Source organism: Oxyura jamaicensis, chromosome Z (assembly GCF_011077185.1).
Source record: "Oxyura jamaicensis isolate SHBP4307 breed ruddy duck chromosome Z, BPBGC_Ojam_1.0, whole genome shotgun sequence".
NCBI lineage: Eukaryota > Metazoa > Chordata > Aves > Anseriformes > Anatidae > Oxyura > Oxyura jamaicensis.
The window spans coordinates 51,180,393-51,198,870 of NC_048926.1; positions in this window are offsets into that span (position 1 = coordinate 51,180,393).

The window sequence follows — 18,478 nt, forward strand, 5'->3', positions numbered from 1 at the left end:
ATTTCATCAATGTAAAACAAAACATGGTTAGAACCACTATTAAATAATTTGATTATAAAATGCAAACAGAAATACAATATGATTAATCATGTCTTTCATTTAAGAATAAATAGATGGAGCTTAAAAAATAAACCTTCAACTGAAACATCTGAAAAACAGAGATAGAAGATTCTCATGCCCTTTTTTTTTTTTTTTTTTTTTTTTTGAGCAAACAAAATCAAAACTGAGATTCTAGAACCAGCATCAGCAGCTCCACTGACTTCAGCGGCACAATGCTCATTTACTACAGCAAAGGAATCGGTCCATCATCTGTACAAGTGCAGATGTTAGGGCTTCCAGCTTTGAATTACAGATAATATGCTTTATCTACCAACATGTACAGCACCACAAAGAGCAAAAAATCAGGTTGAGACCCCTTTGGCTTCAGTTAGATTGACCCACAAGACACTAAATATTTTCCTGCAGAGGTGTTTGCTGAAGTAATTGGCTTTCCACAAACTTGTATACAAGCACATGGAAACTACATATCTGCAGCCAAAACACATGTGGTCCATTAAGGAACTGAGTCATAATTGGTTCAAAGGGACAAAAGTAAGCTTCAGAGTACATAAGAGTGTGTGTCATTTTATCACCTTCATTTCTGCAACTCCTTTGCAACCTTTTAACAGTACTGAAACTTCACTGCCAAGCTCATTATCCTGGTTTTATAAATGCTGGATCATGAGCACACAGCTCATGATCATTACGACACCTTAATTGCACTCATAGTAATATATGGAGCCTGTCTAGCAAGAGCCTTCAATTAGCTAGGTGCAGGGAAAAAATTGTATTTGAACTCATTTGTGAGAGTTCAAGGTTTCATGTTTGGTACATCTGAGCCTAAAGGTCTCATCTCCTCTGAAAATAACCTACCAGACTTTGTTCTATTAATAAAACATACAGCATGCATGCACTTAGGATTGTGCAGTTGTAATTGACCAAAGATCCACCATGGTTATTCAATTTACACAGATTGGGAATTTTGGATATAAAAGCTAGTTGTCCTAATTCACAAGGCATCAAACCTCACTTAGTCTTCCGTTCATTTAGGAAATGTCAACATATTGCAATCAGAACTGGAATCTGCATCCTGATACTCAGGCACCATCAAAACCCCCAAAACAAAAAGAGGTTAGCTAAGTCCATGCATTTCAGGGCTGATTTTGTGCAGCAGCTATCACTGCATTGTGCAAAAGATTATCTCCAGCTTGCATTGCAGAGCAGGAAGAGTTACTCACACTTGATCTGTTCTTTACCAAACAGGGCTTGAGTCAGAAGTAAATTCAGATATACAAAACTAGAAATCTCCTTATTCCCTTGTTGTAGGCGGCACCAAGACAGTCCTGCTTCAATTTGTTACAATGTATTTGGCTGCTCCCCTGCTACACCTAGTAGTGACAGAAATAAGAATAACTGACTAGAATGCACCCCAGAGAAGGGCCCTTCCTCACCTTGGGTTACAAGGAGCTGCAGGATCATTGCTGCCATCTGAGAGGGTCTGAGAGCTTTGTTTGGCCCATACATCTTCAGTGGCTTACTTTGGCTGACACATCTTCAGTAGCTGTCATTCCCTTTCTTACACTGAGTACTGGCATGAAACAGTGGGTCTTGTCCTCAGTGTAGTAAAATTATTTATACAGAAGAAAAAGCTTAAAATGGCAGGAGGAAAGAAGAAAGGGAACTATTTCTGGGGAAGAATAAGATAACAGGTTAGTGATGATGTTACTGAATATTGTTGACGAGACCTAGCACAGCAAACCACCATGAGTAACAGGAGAGCTGTAGACCTTTCTTGGTGCCCTGAACATCGTTTCTTCTCTAGATATAAAGGTCCACACATGCAGACGAAGTTGAAAAACAAGCTGTGCCTTTTCCACTGTGTGGCCTCTGGCTGGCAAAGGGAAATACCACAGAGCAGTTGTGCTGGTGTGGGTGTCCCCTAGATATCCGAATTCTAGCATGGTGGGCTCACTCACCAGCACTGTAGCAGGATGGGGTCACCTGGCAGCAAGGGCAGACTGTAGCATAGTGGTGCATCCAGTAGAGCAAAGATACCAGTGCTTGGTCCTGAGGGCTCTCATGGCAGCTGATCGACTGAAACAAAGTATGTGTGGCCTATCTCTAAGGATAAGGAGTGAAGGAAAGGGAATTCAAAGCATTCAAGCAAAGAGAAAAAGAAAAATGAAAGTGTTACAAAAAGAGAGATAAAGGAGTCCACATGTTTCCATTTCTGAGATTTTGGTGAATGTCTGCCATGATGTCACATGGAAACAGAAGGAAAAAAAAAAAAAAAAAAAAAAAAAAGACGTTTGGCTTCTCACTAAGAACCAGTGATCACCAAAAAAAAAGAACTTCACTCCTGTAAAACAGGCTATATGCAGTCTGAGGTACAGATTTTCAGCCACTGGGTACAGTAAATCCCAGATAACTCTGAATGTGGAGCTGTAAAAAACAAATTGCATATGTCAGGGTCCTTCACTCATCATTGAGCACCAGCACACTATTCTACACTGTGATTCTGTCCTTGACACCTGTCTGAGAGAAAGTTCAAGCTGTTCTGGGAGAGATTCTCTCTTATAAAAGCACTTCCCAGTGTGTGGAAATCATGAGAAACTCTGTTATCCTGCTTGACATTGTTAAGCAATTAGATATATTAAACCAGCAAGGTTTTAAAGGCCCTCTTTTAGAAACAAACTCTGTGCCCCTCACATGTACATAAGCCTCCTTTTATTTATTTATTGGCCCCAGCTTTATTTCCTTTGGGAAGCCTCATTGGTCTTACACTCTCTTATTCTACAGGGTAGCCTGAATCCAAGAGCTGCTATCTGCTGCGGGATGGCAGCAGATGGTGGTCACTTGGTTACACCCAGCACGGCAGCAAACAGCTCTACCTGCCCTAGCAGCTTCTACTATTGTTTCGTGCAAGCATGAAGCCTGTGAAGACCTGTTTTTAACAAGCACTCTTTGCTATGACCTTCAGAAATAACAAAAACAACAAATCAACAACAGCAAAAAAATCCAAACCAAACCTAAAAAACATTTCTTATCAGCTTTGACAGGTTTAAAGAACCAATGCATAGAAACCACAAGTGATGAAAACTGTTCCAAAGTAGGAAACAACAGCCCTACCCGTCCAAGGGCTGACCTCAGGTCCATAAAGTAGAATACATCAATTATGTGCAAAAAACGTGGTTGATTATTTTTTTGTTGTTTTTTCCAAATATTCATATATGCAACCTTCTCCTCAGATCTCAACCCAAGATGTGAACAGATTAGTCTTGGTCACCTTCATCATCTTCTAAGGTCAGATCTGTCACCAGTTTCTTTTCATAGATGGTAATCATGAGGCCAAGATTCCTGCGTCATCCTTTTACCAATAAAAAGTGGCTTCACCAATAAAGAGGTATCACCTGCCATGCTGTGGTCTCAATTAATTAAAGCTGACCTACAAGCATCTGGATTTCCCTCCACAATCAAGTAAAAGAGCTGCTAGGGAAATGCAGAAAGCTGCTACATGAAGTGATTACTCAAGGAGCATGGTAAGCAGGAATATAATAGGGCTGTGCCAGAAATGTGGTAAGCACAATTGGCTCAAAGGAAGCAAAAGGAACTGTAGAAATTCCCTCTCGCTGTGTTATTTATTTATTTATTTATTTATTTATTTATTAACTCCAGGACTAACTCTTAATTTAAATGTGATTTGCTGACAGTGTAGTGCACCCTACGTCACTACACCTGCTGACTGTTGTGAAACTAAAGCTGCGCAAGTGTTGTGTGATGGCAGTAACTGGAACAGCATGGGCCCCGGAGGCAGTTTCAGAGCAGAAACTCATTGCAGCAAATGTAAGAACATGCTAAATTACTGCTTAGTTTTATTTTCTTGTTTGTTGCCTTCCGAAAATCATTCTCTAAGGACAAAGCTGACACTCTAAACATGGACTACTGATGGTGTTGGAAGCTTTATGTCGAGGGTGTGGGGAATACGGTGCAAGTGAAAAATCCATGGTCTGCTTCAAACCTGGCTAATGCCTGCCTGTGATAGATGAGAAGGTAGTGCTAGGGCTGTAACACACAATACTCTCTTTCTTTCTGAAGTTAACAGTAACCGTTTGCCAGAGGCCCAACATTCATATCTCCCAAACAACTGGGAAAGACTTTGCAGAATTAAACCTTCAGGCTGTTGCATGTAAAACTTGATAACTAGCTGTTTATGGCTTCTGATCAACATTCAACGAGATGTCAATTAGTTTCATATCAAAATAATGAATGCATACAAAATATATATATAAACACAATACATAAATATTTAGGATAGTGCAAGCAATTTTTGAACTCAAAGAAATAGTAAAGTGCTGGTTTTGCTAAATCCCTCATGCAGACTGCTCCATTCAGTTGCTGTGAAGTTCAGATAAGCCTTATAATAAGCCTCTTCATAGTCTCCCAGATGTAAACTAACTGTCCTCTGATTTCTGGTCTAAGTTTCACACAATTGCTGTTCTACACACTAATTCTTATGAAGGGGAATGATAGGAGGAAAGACAGGCTTTTGTAATGACAGATTGATGCTCTGTCATGGTTTACATCTTTATCTTTTTACAATCCATCTAACTATGAATGATAAAATTTGGCAGGCTGCCTTCCATTAATAGTGTTGCCACCCTCCACCTGTCAGAAACTGCTGCTCTAGAGCTAATATTTGCTCCCTTCCCTGCCTCTTTATGTCCTTAAGAACAGCAAGCTTTAGCCTGTAATGATCATTCCTCTGTGCCAAACATTACAGGTTCCTTTCCCAATCCTCTTCCACTACAGAGTGCTAATGGTCATTTGGACATGTTCCTGGAATAAGTTGAGGGTTATTAAAAACATGGGATCCAGCTTGGTTCATAAAGCTCCTGAGCTGCAAATAGACAGTGGACGGCAGGGTAGGGGGCACTCTCAGGGTATTACCGTGTATGTTATTCCTTGTGCATCCCCTGTTGGCTATTGCCAGATGCAGGATACAAGGTGAGAAGATCTTTTTTCAATCCCAATACAGTCAACCTAATCGTACATGAGTTGAGAGAACTTGTCAACCTTTAACATCCCTACCTGTCACTGCCTCCTTCCGCTTGGTGGTTCTGCTAGCTCAGCAATTTGGAGTGAAGAAGAAATACTGCTTTTCAGCAAGCGTATTCAAATTGGTTGTCTCCTATTCAGACCCAAATGCACTGACAGGGAATGCCTAAGAACTGCCAGATATCATTGCTGGATTTTTCCCATTACTTTCTAAAAAAGTTGACCTGTCTGCTACATAAAAGGCAACAAAAATCATTTTTCATTACCCAAAGTATTTATTTCTTGTTTACTTCTCTACAGGCTGCAGATGACACTAAAGAGCAACACTTGCTGGCCAAAGAGTACAGGTAACACCCTGGCAAAATACTGAAGTGACGTCTATATTTGTTGCTTTGGGAACTATCAGGATGGGGGTGCTATAAGCATGAGTTTCCTTCAGCCCCAGAAAGTCAGAAAGCCATCATCAGTTTAATGTTTTGTGGAATCTATAGCAACTGACCACAGAACATCAGTGTCTGAGCAAACTGATTGCATTCTGCCTCCTCAGACAGCCCAGCATCAGTCCCAGAGTGTGTGTCTCAAGCACTGAGTTTGCCCATGAGTCACAGTGACCCAAGCACTTTCGGGAAGGCAACTGGTTTGCTGGTCTTAGAGAAGGGTCAGGAAAGGGCAAAAAGAGAAAAATAATAATAAGAAAGGCTAGTTCAATCCAGATCTCCGTAGCGATACTGATCATCAGAATATATTGTTTATTTTGGCACTGTGGTAGCTTTTTGTGAAGTTACTTGAAAAATAGCCTCTGCTGGGGAATGAAATTCCTCCTGATTACTCTTGTGCAGAGGCAACGTGTGAAAAGCAGAGAGAGAGGTAGTAACAAACCAGAAGAGCTGAATACCTTCAGAAGACCTGTATACCTCCTCTCTGTTGGTTTCCATTCTGTGCCTGGAAGGGTAAGAGGGTGGTCCTATCCCCATGGTGCATAAAGGAAGGGGAACTGAGATGATAAAGCCATGAATGAAGGGTTTTTGCATTGGGAACTTGATTTCTGCTGGTCTGCCAGTGAGCCCAGCCTTGACCTGAAACAGACCTCCTTTGTTGTACAGGGATGAAATCTGACTCAGCATGGCCTTGGACTGTTTGCTAACTCCCTTCACAATCTCTCACATGCAGAGAATGACCACATTGACATATGGCTCTTCATCACACATACTAGTTATCATTCAGGGTTAAACCAACTTGTGATCAAGCAGACATTCAGCACTCACCAGGGATAAGTTGAATGTGCAGTGTTACCATGGGAGAAGGAGTGCCTTTGCTTCATGAGCTCTTCAGGGAGTGATTTTAATGAGCAACAATAATAGAGCAATAAATAAGAAAGAGTTTCCTGTAGATGGGTCTCTGGTTAATGTTTTATTTTCTTGTCTATCTTTACCTGTGGCTGTACCATTCAAGGTGTATCTATGGCACAGGAATCCTTTATAACTTCCTTGGCAAAAATGGAAGAGGATCCAACATTTTCTGTGTGTCACAAAAGTCAGACACCATAAGGAGTACAAAGCAAAGACCTTCTTCTGAGTTATAGTTGCTGATCTCCAGCCTGTGGCTAAAGGCAGAGAATGCAGAGGAGTTATGGGCTATCTGCCAGAGGCTCTCACAGTCTACCTGAAAAGGTGAACTAAGAACCTTCGTGTGCCTCAGTGTCTACATATGTCCCTGGAGTTCAGCAACACCAGCTTCATTACCACTACTAACCCTTTGAGATCCCTGGATAAAAGGTTCCATCAAAGGGCACAATTATATCATTAAATGGTAACTGCACTGTCTAAATTATTAATAATAATAACGTTTATCTCTTGCAAAAGAAGTTTACTTTAGAGCAACATTTTTGATCCGGTAGATATAATTACTGAACAAGATCCTGCATGTGTCCTCATTCCCCCAGACTGGCCTTACTCTTGCAAGGATGCAACTGACTTCAGGCAGAGTTCCCCTGCAGTAAAGGATGGAGCAATGGGGTGTCAAAACATTACAAAGAGTAAGAGCAAAATTAATCTGAGAAATCCTGAAAACCACCACATTGTCAGCCTGCAGGGGTTGTCAATAAGCTAGTGGGTTCTGACCAGAGGCCAAGAGACATTAGCCCAGTGATAAATGTGTATGGAGCAAACATGAAGTTATTCAGAGAATAATGTCCATGTAATTTCTCATCTCATTTCCTTATGGAACAGGGCACAGTAGCTCCTTTAGCTTCCCACTGGTAGTCAGACCAGGGGTTCCTGTTTTCCTCACCCTAAGACACAGCCTGACCTTGCCATACTGCAGGCCTGAGCTATGAGTTGTATTTGGGACAGGCTGCAGAGGAAGCACACAGCCCCACACTCCCACAAACAAGCACTGCTGGGCATCAGTCCCACCCTGGAAGCTGCTTGGGATAAAGAGAACACAACCAAACAGGTTTAAGGATGATTTTATCATTCCCCCACAGAGAAGAGACATGTTCTCTGCATAGATAAACAAGGGTGAGGCATTTGTTAACCGCTGCTTAACATTGTTTATTTATAAGGGTTTCACACTCCATCATGCTCACATAAACAGCCCAGGCAAAGATTTGCATTATGAGACCAAAGTCCCTGAGAAGTTTTATGCTGGGTGATATATAATTATTTGTAAACAATAAGCAATTTGGCTGTAATGTCTCCTGTCCCTCTGTTGAGACACAGAGACTGATTGGCTGTTCTTGTACTTTGGAAGACAAACATGTGAAACTGAGATGGGCAACATCAGGAAACTGAGTCTATTCCTACTTATGAGATAGAGAGCAGCAATGAGAATATGTAAAGTAGTCATCTCAAAAATCCCTAGTGTGGGCTACTGCAAGGCATACAATGCACCTGTCTTGGACAAGAAAATATCAAATAGGATATCCCTGAGGCCACAGCTCACCTCCATGGCTGAAGAGGTGAAGGCATTTGTGACTCCAAATAAAACTAACTGGCAACATAACCACTGCTCCTCTGCTTTTTCGCAGGGAAAGGGAGGGCACTGGTGGTTGGTGCTGGAGCATGAGAAGTCCAGGGCAAAACCTGAGGGGATATACCTCATTTTTCCTTAGCTTATCACTAGATTGGTGATTGATTATGCTCCCTATATTTTTTATTTTTTTTGTAAATAAACTTTGCCTTTTTTCACTCAAGGAGATGGACACTACTCTTCCTAACATTTCTACATTGATAACATTTTATAAGCAAACCAATAACTTCATTTTATAAACCCTGACACAGTAACAGAGGTTACAGCACAAAAATCCTGTAACAACTGATTCTATTTATTTAGTAAGTTAGTAAGTTAGTTAGTTAGTAATTTTAATAGTTCTCAACACTGCTTGATTCACCTAAGACTAAAACTTTTAATTTCCACCGAGTGGAAAGGGAGTTAATCAAAGTAACTGACATCCTGTCTAGCTGGAAAAGACGGGAAGTCACCAGCTCAGGTGAAAAGTCTAGTCCTGGGAGCAAATCCATATTTTTGGATGTAACATATCCACCCCGTATTCCAAGAAGAAGCAAGGATGGGAAATCAGTTGTCTATGGTGCCAATAGGCTGGAAGGCCAAACATGGGATGTGTCTGTAGAGGTGAAATTCAGAGACATGAAAGCTATGGGCTCTTACCTGCCATCTGATTGCACCAAGGTACCCTGCTTGTCCTCCATCTGCCCATCCAAAAGAGCCCTGGGGTCTCCTGTAGGCCTGGTGCCATATCTGCCAGCCATGTGGTGTTATCTCTGATCCCCTGAGCAGCTCAGTTAGCTCCAGATACCTACATTTTGGCATCTTACTCTGGCATTTTATTCCTCACCCCTCTGCTCACAAGCCAAGCTTTATTTGTGCTGAAAGGGGAGGTGGAGAGGGGAAAGGACACAGTCACATACACAGAGGAGACAAGGGAAGGATTTCATACATTTTGGTACTTTCTAAAACATCTTCTTTAGTTCTCTGGACACTGATGTCCAAATGAGCTTCCTGAGAGAATATAAAGTCATCTCCCATCCCCCTTAGGAGTCCTTGCACAAGTGCCGTGGTACAAGTGCAGAGCTGAACTCTGAACACCAACATGTGAAAGGATGTAAATGGAGCTATTACTCAGTTTTGTCTCTAATAGATAAGTCAGAGATGAGTTGTACTTTTTAAGAGATCTGATAAGCTGGTGCCACCCGTAAACCATATCAGAAACTATAAACTGCAAATCATTACGCCAAGTCATATTTACTTATGAAACTCAATTACAAAACCAATAGCAACCCTTTCATAGGCAAAGATGCATTGAATCCAGAAGGGCTGTTGTGGATATTGGGCCCCAAGTAGTACTTTGTAACAAGCATGGTGTGATCTCTGCTTCACTAATATTTCTTCCATTTTTTCTTCTCTGATTTGAAAGGGGAGAGCTGGATAAACATTACAGCTGATCAAATCTTAAACAGTGACACTTGCCAAACCAAAACTGATTGAGTGAGTTCATTACTATTGGTTTCTTCTCCTTTTCCTCTGAGGCAGAGCGTTCACAATGATATACTGCTATGCTCGGTATAAATATCTGTATTTTACAGATATTAGATACAGGCGTGTCCTAAGCCTTGATGTTTGCAGATCTTGCATGGTAACTCTTGCTCAGTGCTCTCTGGAAAAACAGGGCTGTGATCCTCTGAAAGTAACATGCAGAAGTTTGTGCCAAGGAGATGGGAGTTGGCATTTCTTAGACAGCTCTACAATTCACTTGAGGAAAAGAGGCCTATCCTGGAAATGAATTTCTTTTATTCTGGCTCAAGAGAAAGGCACCTCTAGGAAGATATACACATGGCAATTTTTCCATCTGAAAATTTCTGTTACAGATTGAATATAAAATAAGAAGAAAGCACTGCACAAGTAACTTGATACAGAGCAGAAGAAAAACTGCAGTTACAGCAATCAGAACAAAACTTCAGGCTGTGGTTCACTGAACAAGGAGCCAGCCTTGTTCCTCCATGCAGCAGTTCCTCCTCCTGTCCTTGCTTGCTTCTGCCCAAGATTGTCCCACACTGACCACCAGTAGACACAGCACAAAAAATGACAAAAATGTTTATTTTTCAGCAAAATCATCTCCCTGTTTTGGCTTACCACGTGAGCACGCAAACAGCTGGAATGGCGTCTTTTGGAAGCAGTGCCAATTTAATGTTAGTGGAATTATACAGACTCCCAGAGAGAAGCTCTGGGAAGGATTAGCAGAAACACTGCAGTGCCTTTCATTATGAAGAGGTTGATTTGGTCACTGTTGTCCAGACTGCCAAGGCAGATGCTGCTCCCATGCTGAGGAAAGGAATCCTTGTAGATTTATGTATATCCAATTTCCATCATGAGTCTCCAGCACAGGAATGAGGATGACCTTCCAGACACACTTGTGGAGGTAACAGGGCGTATTCCCATTACTCTCCACCTCCAGCATGAAAGACATCCGATTAAAACATGATCTAATGGAGAGTGACTCAAGGAGTGGGGGATTGGGTTCAGTTCCCTCTGCATAGGTATCAAAATGCCATTCCCTCTGGGGGTATAAATGAGGAGTCTGCTGCACACAGAGTCACACACTACTGCCTCTTTTGTTCATTTAACTCCACTAGTTCTCATTTCTACTCAGTGGGAACTTTCTGAAACCTTAACTTGAAGCCATATCCAAGGTAAACCAGACCCAGCATTCACAAGCTCTGCCCTGCTGCAATTTTGTAACAAGGTGGAGCACCCAGGGCCAGCAGCTGCCCCTTGTTCCTTGGGCATCATCCTGTACCAGTGAGGTCAGTTCAGCCCCTCCATGGCCAGAAGTCAGGACACAATTAGCCATTCCACTCAACTGATACTGCCAGCACTCAGCTCCTCACTGTCCAACATCAGAGCCCGATTCATCTCAGTCTCAGAGGTGCTGACTGACATTCATGGTGGAAAGGGGATAAACAGTATGAAATCATGCTTCACTGATCCATCAGGGACCTGGGAGCTTATGAAAACTGACTACCACTTTGCTTTTATCACCCCAGAACTTCCTGTCTAGCCATGCGGATACGTTAACATCCTGTTTGTACACTCAGGCTGACACTTTACTCCTTACCATGCTATGGGACATGTGCTGCTTCTCTCCATTCCTACACGAAGGAGCAGGGAGGATGAAGACCATGGATGAATTAATGAAAATGGAGTATCCTTGAAAGGTTAAAAGCAAAGTAACACTCCTTGTACATCCTGCATGAGTAATGCAAGTTCAGAGTAGTCAGTGATATATTACCATCATTCTCTGCATAGATTTATTGTTCAGTGTCTGCACTGTAAAGTTTGTTCTGATGTCATCATTTTCATTGCTTTCTTACTCACAGATTTAAAAAAAAAAAAAAAAAGGAAAGAAAAAAGAAAGAAAGAAAGAAAGAAAAAATAAATAAAAATAAAGAAAGAAAAGTGCCAAAAAAATAAGAGTACAGGCATATAAGACAGATTTCCACAAGAGTTCTGTGGCCAGTTTTCCTTATTACCTTTCAGAAACATTTACATTGCTTGTTGCTCCTATTGTAACACAGGTGTCACCTAGTCTCTAGACTTTTGTAAGTAAATTGTATAGAGAATTATTCATAGTGAAACTACTACTTTTCATTTAAAGACCAATGGAAATCACTGTAGTGTAGACTCATTAATAATAAAACCGAGATGTTTTCTTGATGAGCACAGTCCCACCATGAAGTCTGTGTGTCTCTCTTGTTGTTCTGGATTTCTAGTTAGTACCTGAATACCACTGAAACAGAAAGCAGGAAACTCTGGCACAGAAGCAGAGGGAACAGATGTAGAGAGAAAGTAGAAAAGTAGAAAAATCTTTTTAAAAAAAAAAAAAAAAAAAAAAAGAAAAGAAAAAAAAGAAAAAAAAAAGTGAGTTAATATATAATACTTTCTTTTTCTTTGTAATACTGTTATTTGAGACTTATGAAGCCAAATATTTTAATGTTTTTTATGGTCATTTACAACAGATGAGAGACTGGTGATTAAAATGAAGTAAGAGGAAGCATAAAGTGATTTATAACAATGGAGATAGACAGCTCCTTAGTGAATTTAACTGATTTCAGCTTTTTTTTACACTACTGCCACAGTGCTTCTCAGTTTCCAACAGGCTCTGATGTAGATTTGAGCTAAATGGGTTTACTACAGTGTTTACCTCCATCCCTAAATTTTTCTCTTGAAAAGAGTATCCGTTTAAGCTTATTTTGCTGCCAAAGGCTGACGGGTTGGTTAGTAGTAGGAAGATTTCAGGTTGTCACTTTTGCTTTTCCCCCCATTTGTGAAACTGTTCATGAGACACTCCCTGAAGACACCTCATATTTATCGTAATGCAGCTGTGGGATTGTTTTGTCAGCAGATGAAATACGCAGAGACCATATGGAGACTGAGACCCTGTGGCCAAAGTCTAAGTGGATGAACAGGGAGAAGGAGGCTCAGCATTGGACAGGAATGGAACCCTGGGAAGGTGTTTTTTCACCCAGCATCTGTGGGCTAAAGAGCTGTCTCTGCCACCAGTTCTCTGGGGCTCTGTTATTAAATGAAACTGCTTTATATAAGGCCAAGTGCAGGAGTATATTTAACTTTTGCCTTTTGAAGACTGCCCTGAAAATATTTTTTCAAATATATCTCGATATAGTGATAGAAATTTAAAAGATATTATATATATATGATATCATGATAGAAATTTAGAACACATTAGAAACATGACAGTAAATGGTCATCTATTTTGATAGTTTCTTGAATAAGGCTCCTGGATGACCTAAAACTAAGTCCATTTAATAAATCAGAATTCAACAGAGTACCTGACTGGATTAAAAAGTTTCTTAAACTCACCTCTACCTAAAAGGTTACTTTGCTGCAATTGCCATCATTTATATTTGTCACAGCAGAGCCAGAGGCCCCAGCTAAAATCAAAACATGCTGAAAATCAGAAGCAAATAAACAGAGAAAACACTTGAACTTTATATATATATATGCATATATATATATATATACATATATATACTTCTTCTCCTGCATGGAGAAAGGGTTTCCTCAGCCTTTCCAAAAAAACAGTGAGACCTTCAGGACTCACAGCCTGACAGGTCATTCCATCTCCTCCATCAAGCTGTGACTAGCTCCAGCCAGGTCAAGTAACAGTCCTTCCAGAAACAGCAGGCTTGTAAGGACAGTATCATGTAGTCAGTGGGGGACTGGGAAAAATACCAGTCCTGAAAAATCAGAATGAGTTTGGGAGACTTCTTATATGGAATAATTTTTACTCTAGCCTTTAGCAGCAGCAACAGGGAATGCTCCTGCCTCACCTCTATTCAATCATCTTATCTGTGGTGACCCTTCATATCAACTCCTGTTGTGGGTGAGGCACTCAGACATTGAAGTGGAGGATGGGAGGTAATGAGGAATACAAACTTTAATTTACAGGGAACAGCATATTTATTAGTGTACATTGTAATCTACTAGAAAAAAGAATTTCACCCATGGACCTGTACTGGGTCTGGCTGGGATGTTACCTTTCCCTGCAGCAGCCCATACAGTGCTGCGCTCTGCACTTGTAGCTAGAACAGCAGTGGTATCACACCAGTGTTGTGTCTGCTGCTGAGAAGTGCTGGCACAGCATCAGGACTCTCTCTAACCCTCCTAGGGGGTGGGCAAAAAGTGAGAAAGAAACATCACCAGGGCAGCTGACCTAACCCAACCAAAGGGATATTGCATACCATATGATGTCACACTCAGCAATAAAAGGTGGAAAAAGGAAGAAGAGGGGAGGGGTGGGCTCTCGTTGTGAAAACATCTGTCCTCCTCCCGAACACCAGCTATGTGTGTTGAGGCCCTGCTTCAAGGACGTGGTCAAGCATTGCTCATTTGTGGGAAGTAGAGAGTAATTTCTTTCCTCTGGACTTCCAAATAGCCTTTACTTGTTTTATTTTGTTATTCCCTTTCCCCCTCCCTCTTCCCCTTTCCCTTCTTTCCCTTTAGTTGAATTGTTTAATTAATAATAAAATTTCCTTAATTTCTTTTTTTCTCTTTAATTAAATCATCCTTATCTCAACCCGTGAATTGTTTTTTACTTTACTTCTTCCCCTTCTTGTCTGAGGAGGGGGAGTGAGACAGCAGTTGTGGTGTTCAACTGCCTAGCACGGTAAAACCACCACAGAACCACAAATAATTTGAGCATTGGTTTGCGTAAATATTTTTAGGCTTATTCCACTGTGATATTTGCGTGTCACACAGGAGATGGAGTTAAACTCAAAGAAAACACAAAGAGAAAGGAATATTGTCTGAAAAGAGTTATACAAATCACAAAATCACAGAATGATGAGGTAGGAAGGACCACAGGAGATCACCTAGTCCAGCCCCCTGCCAAGGACAGGGTGACCTAGAGAAGGTTGTCCAGCTGGTTGAGGCCTCTCTAGATGTCTGCTCAATCACCTGGTATATTATCCACTTCTCCTGGTTTTGTATGACCGGCAAACTTGCTGAGGGTGCTGTCTGTCCTATCATGCAAGCCATTAATGAAGATATTTTATAGCACTGTCAGTCCCTGGGGCACTCTCCTGGTGACTGTTTTTGACCTGAACTTCTTGCCGTCCTCTGAGCGTGGCACCGAGTCAGTTTTTAAACCACCTCCTTCTCCAATCTAGATCATTCTTCATCAGTGTGTCAGTAAGGATTATATAGGAAAAAACATTGAAAGTGTTGCCAAAGTTAAGATAAAAAGCCATTATGGCTCCCCCCCCATCCACCAAGCTTGTTATCTCACCCTAGAAGGCAATCAGGTAGTCTAGGCATAATTTTCCCTTTGTAAAACCATAAATTGATAGTGACCAGTACCGATTGTTAACATGTTTGGAAAAAGGCTTCCAAGATTATTCTTCCCTCAGTCATGGGAGGCTGAACTGACTGTAGCTCCCCAGATCCTCTTGAAGACAGAGGTGACATATGCTTTCTCCAAGAGTTGCAATGGTATCAGCCAGTTCTCATAGCATTCCTGGCTGCATCCCATCAGGACTTTAGATACGTGCATTAGGATATCGGAATATACACATTAGATTCAGATTTTAGTACATTTGTTTTCTGATACATATGATTTCTAAGCTAGGATATGCTTGCAGAAGGTGCTGTAATACTCATCTAAGTGAAAACAGAACTGCTTTAATGACACTGACCTTTCAATATACTGAGTCATCATGACTCTTGTGTCAGCCTCAAATATATCCTTTCCAAGTAACTTCCTTGGAACTATGGTGTCAGATGAGGAAAGAGAAATAGGCCAAGAGCTATTGGAAAAATCCTGCTATTGTGTAAACAGAAGTGTTTTGGATAAATGAGGTGTGTGGGTAAAAAAGGAAAAATAATAATAATTAAAGAAAAGCCCTGCAGGGGTCTAAAGGGAAGATGTGATTTTCTAATTTTACTGAGGAATTTTCTTTTCACAATCACTCTCCCTGACAGCACAGTTTCCCAGCTCTTGATGAATCTACTGCTATCACATTTGATGCTGCAACTTACAGGGGGGACCCCGGGAGGCAGAAGCTGGAATTTCAAAGGAGTTCATAGCCAGATGTTCCAGCTGGGTTGCAGCCAGAATTTCAAAACTGAGAAGATCACAAAGAGAAGAATTCTTTAACATGAGGAAATGTGGATGCCTCTTAGGGAGCTTTAGCAGGACTTGAGCTTTTTTGACATAAATCCAGTATGTGATTACAAAATACATCAGGAAATCAGCTGTACACTTAACCCCTTTGGTTTCCTTGGAGGGGAAAAAATATTTTAAATGATACCCTTCTTTTGCAGTTATTTACTTCACAACATGTTTATGAAGCAGAATATAAAGGTTTGTTTCTGTCTATGGCAAAGAAATAGGTAAAGTTTCAGGTGACGAATACATAGATTCCCGTATCTTATATATTCCCTACATTTTCCTTTTCCTGACTTCCATCAGATCTCTCCCATGTCGTCTTACATTTAAAGCATACCTAACAAGTGACAATTTTAAGTCTGTTTCTATTAAATTATCCTGGTCCCACTAGGTCAAAGTGCACATGTCCAAATGCTGTTACGGATATGGTTCTGCTAAGCTACCTGTAGTTTATGAGCTTTAAACTTTTACCAGGACACAGTAGAACTGAAATAGTCTTGCACTAAAGGAAAGGCGGAAACAAAAGATCCACCCAGCTGGGATTGATTTGTTTGCTTCCTAAAATAAAGATTGAGGGCAAGGAAAAGAGGAATTCCTCATTTTTTTCCTCAGACAGATTTCCAGATCTCTATTCCAGCATCTGTTGGAGCAGGAGCAGTGCATATCCAGTTGTAATAGCAGCTTCTCAGGAACCACACTAATAAAACCACACACAAGATTACTTTATCAGACCTCATTAGATAGTTCTGAGTTTGCTAAGCACTCTGACATCCTTCAGTGGAAAAAAAAAAAAAAAATATATGATATTTTTATTTTATGAAAGTGGAAACTGACTCAAAGGGCTGATCAAAAGGATGATTAAGAGCCTAAAATACACTTGGATTCTAAGAGTAGGACAGTTTGTAAAATGCTGAATGCAGGAAAGAAGTGATAGACATCTCTAAAATAATGAACGAAACAAGCTGAATGGATAAGGACTTGCTGTGTATCCGAGTGGAGGAGCTGTGAGGCACACTGTCATCTCAAGCACTACTAACTGCATAAGGAAGCAATTTTTTAATATATATATATATATATATAAAGAAGTGTGCTTTCATCTATCACCTGTAAGGCAAGAAATATGGAATCAATTTCTTTGCAATGCAGTGTAGACAAAAAGGATAAATGGTTTCAAAAAGGAATTTTGCAAGTGTAGTTCCAGGGGTGGTCCAGACATTTCAAGGTTTGGTAGACCCCCAGACTACTAACTAGAAGATTGCTGAATACAACAGGGAAAGGAATGAGTAGTGTGCTCATAAGAGAACAAGAGTTTTTCTGTGGGAGAAAGACCTTCTGTCTGATCCATCTGAGCAAGGCTGGGAAAGGAGCAGACCTCAAACAACAAGCAGTAAGTTCCTCTTCCATGATGGACACTCCTCAATGAGATTGTCCCAGCCCTACATGTGTAGTGATTCTATCTGTACCATTGCTCTCTGTGTGTAAGTCTTTCCCATTTGTTTGCATCTGCTTTGCACCATGCAGACAAAGGCTATACCAGATCGTGGATCAAGAAAGAATTCAGCCCTGTCTACTTACTGTTTCCTATGACAAGAGTATCAACATATATGTACTAATAACAGGCACAAACAGAAAAACCCTGCTGTCCTCCTGCCAGGTTTGAACGTCAGAATAGTTCCCAGGGGGGTGAACCAGAACCTGCTGGAGTCAACCACCAAAGCTCCCTTGCTTCCAAGGGGGCTTGTGATACATTCATGATAGAGAGAAAATCCAATGAGACAGCTTCCACAGGAAGACCAACAGGAGAGCATGAGATGATTGGTAAGAGTGTTTCCGTTTCCCTGTTAAGCAATGGTTTAATAAAAGCAGTCTTCACGAATAGTATTTCACAATAACCAGGGGATGTTACACTAGTGGTTACACATTCAAAACAGCTCCACAGGCATCAGCACATCAAACTATCTGGCCAAGTGAATGGAGTTACAAACCAAAACAAACAGACCCTGCCTTAAAGCAGCAGCAACAGCCTTACCATTAATTCATGCTTTTTCATAATAAAATAACACCAGCAAACCCAAGTGAAGCCACTTGCTAGCTTCATCAGAAAATATCCTTCTAGGACGTGAATGCAGGGCAGGGCTTTCCCTGTAAATGTCTATAAGCCAGCAGCTTCCTGCTTATGTCTGTTCATTTGGGTCACACTGTGGCCTGTCTCAGAGCAAGCTGTTGGATAATGCAAGGTTACTGACCCTCCTATTAGGCCTACACATATTAGGTATCAAGAGGTACCTGGGGCATTTTTTGCCAGTATTTCCAGGGGTAGTAGGTGAAGGTGCACATGTAAGCTGTGTGTACAAAAGGGAACTGTGAGGGGGAGAGGAGTAGTGGAGAAGCACAGGGGACACCAACATCTTGCCCCAGCTGAGGGTCTGGCTCCTGGCACACATATCTTGCTTGCAAAGACAGCAGCAAAGACACTGATGTACTGATCCTCGCTTGCTTATTATTATTATTATTATTATTATTATTTGACATTCTTACCACCAAGAACAAGCCAAAGCAAGGTGTGGGAGTCAGGGCTACAGACCCTTGCCTATTAGATATTACGTTTGGAGTACAGACCTCATGCAGCTACTCCCTCAGTTTTTTAGTTTCAAAAAAAAAAAAAAAAAAAAAAAAAAAAAA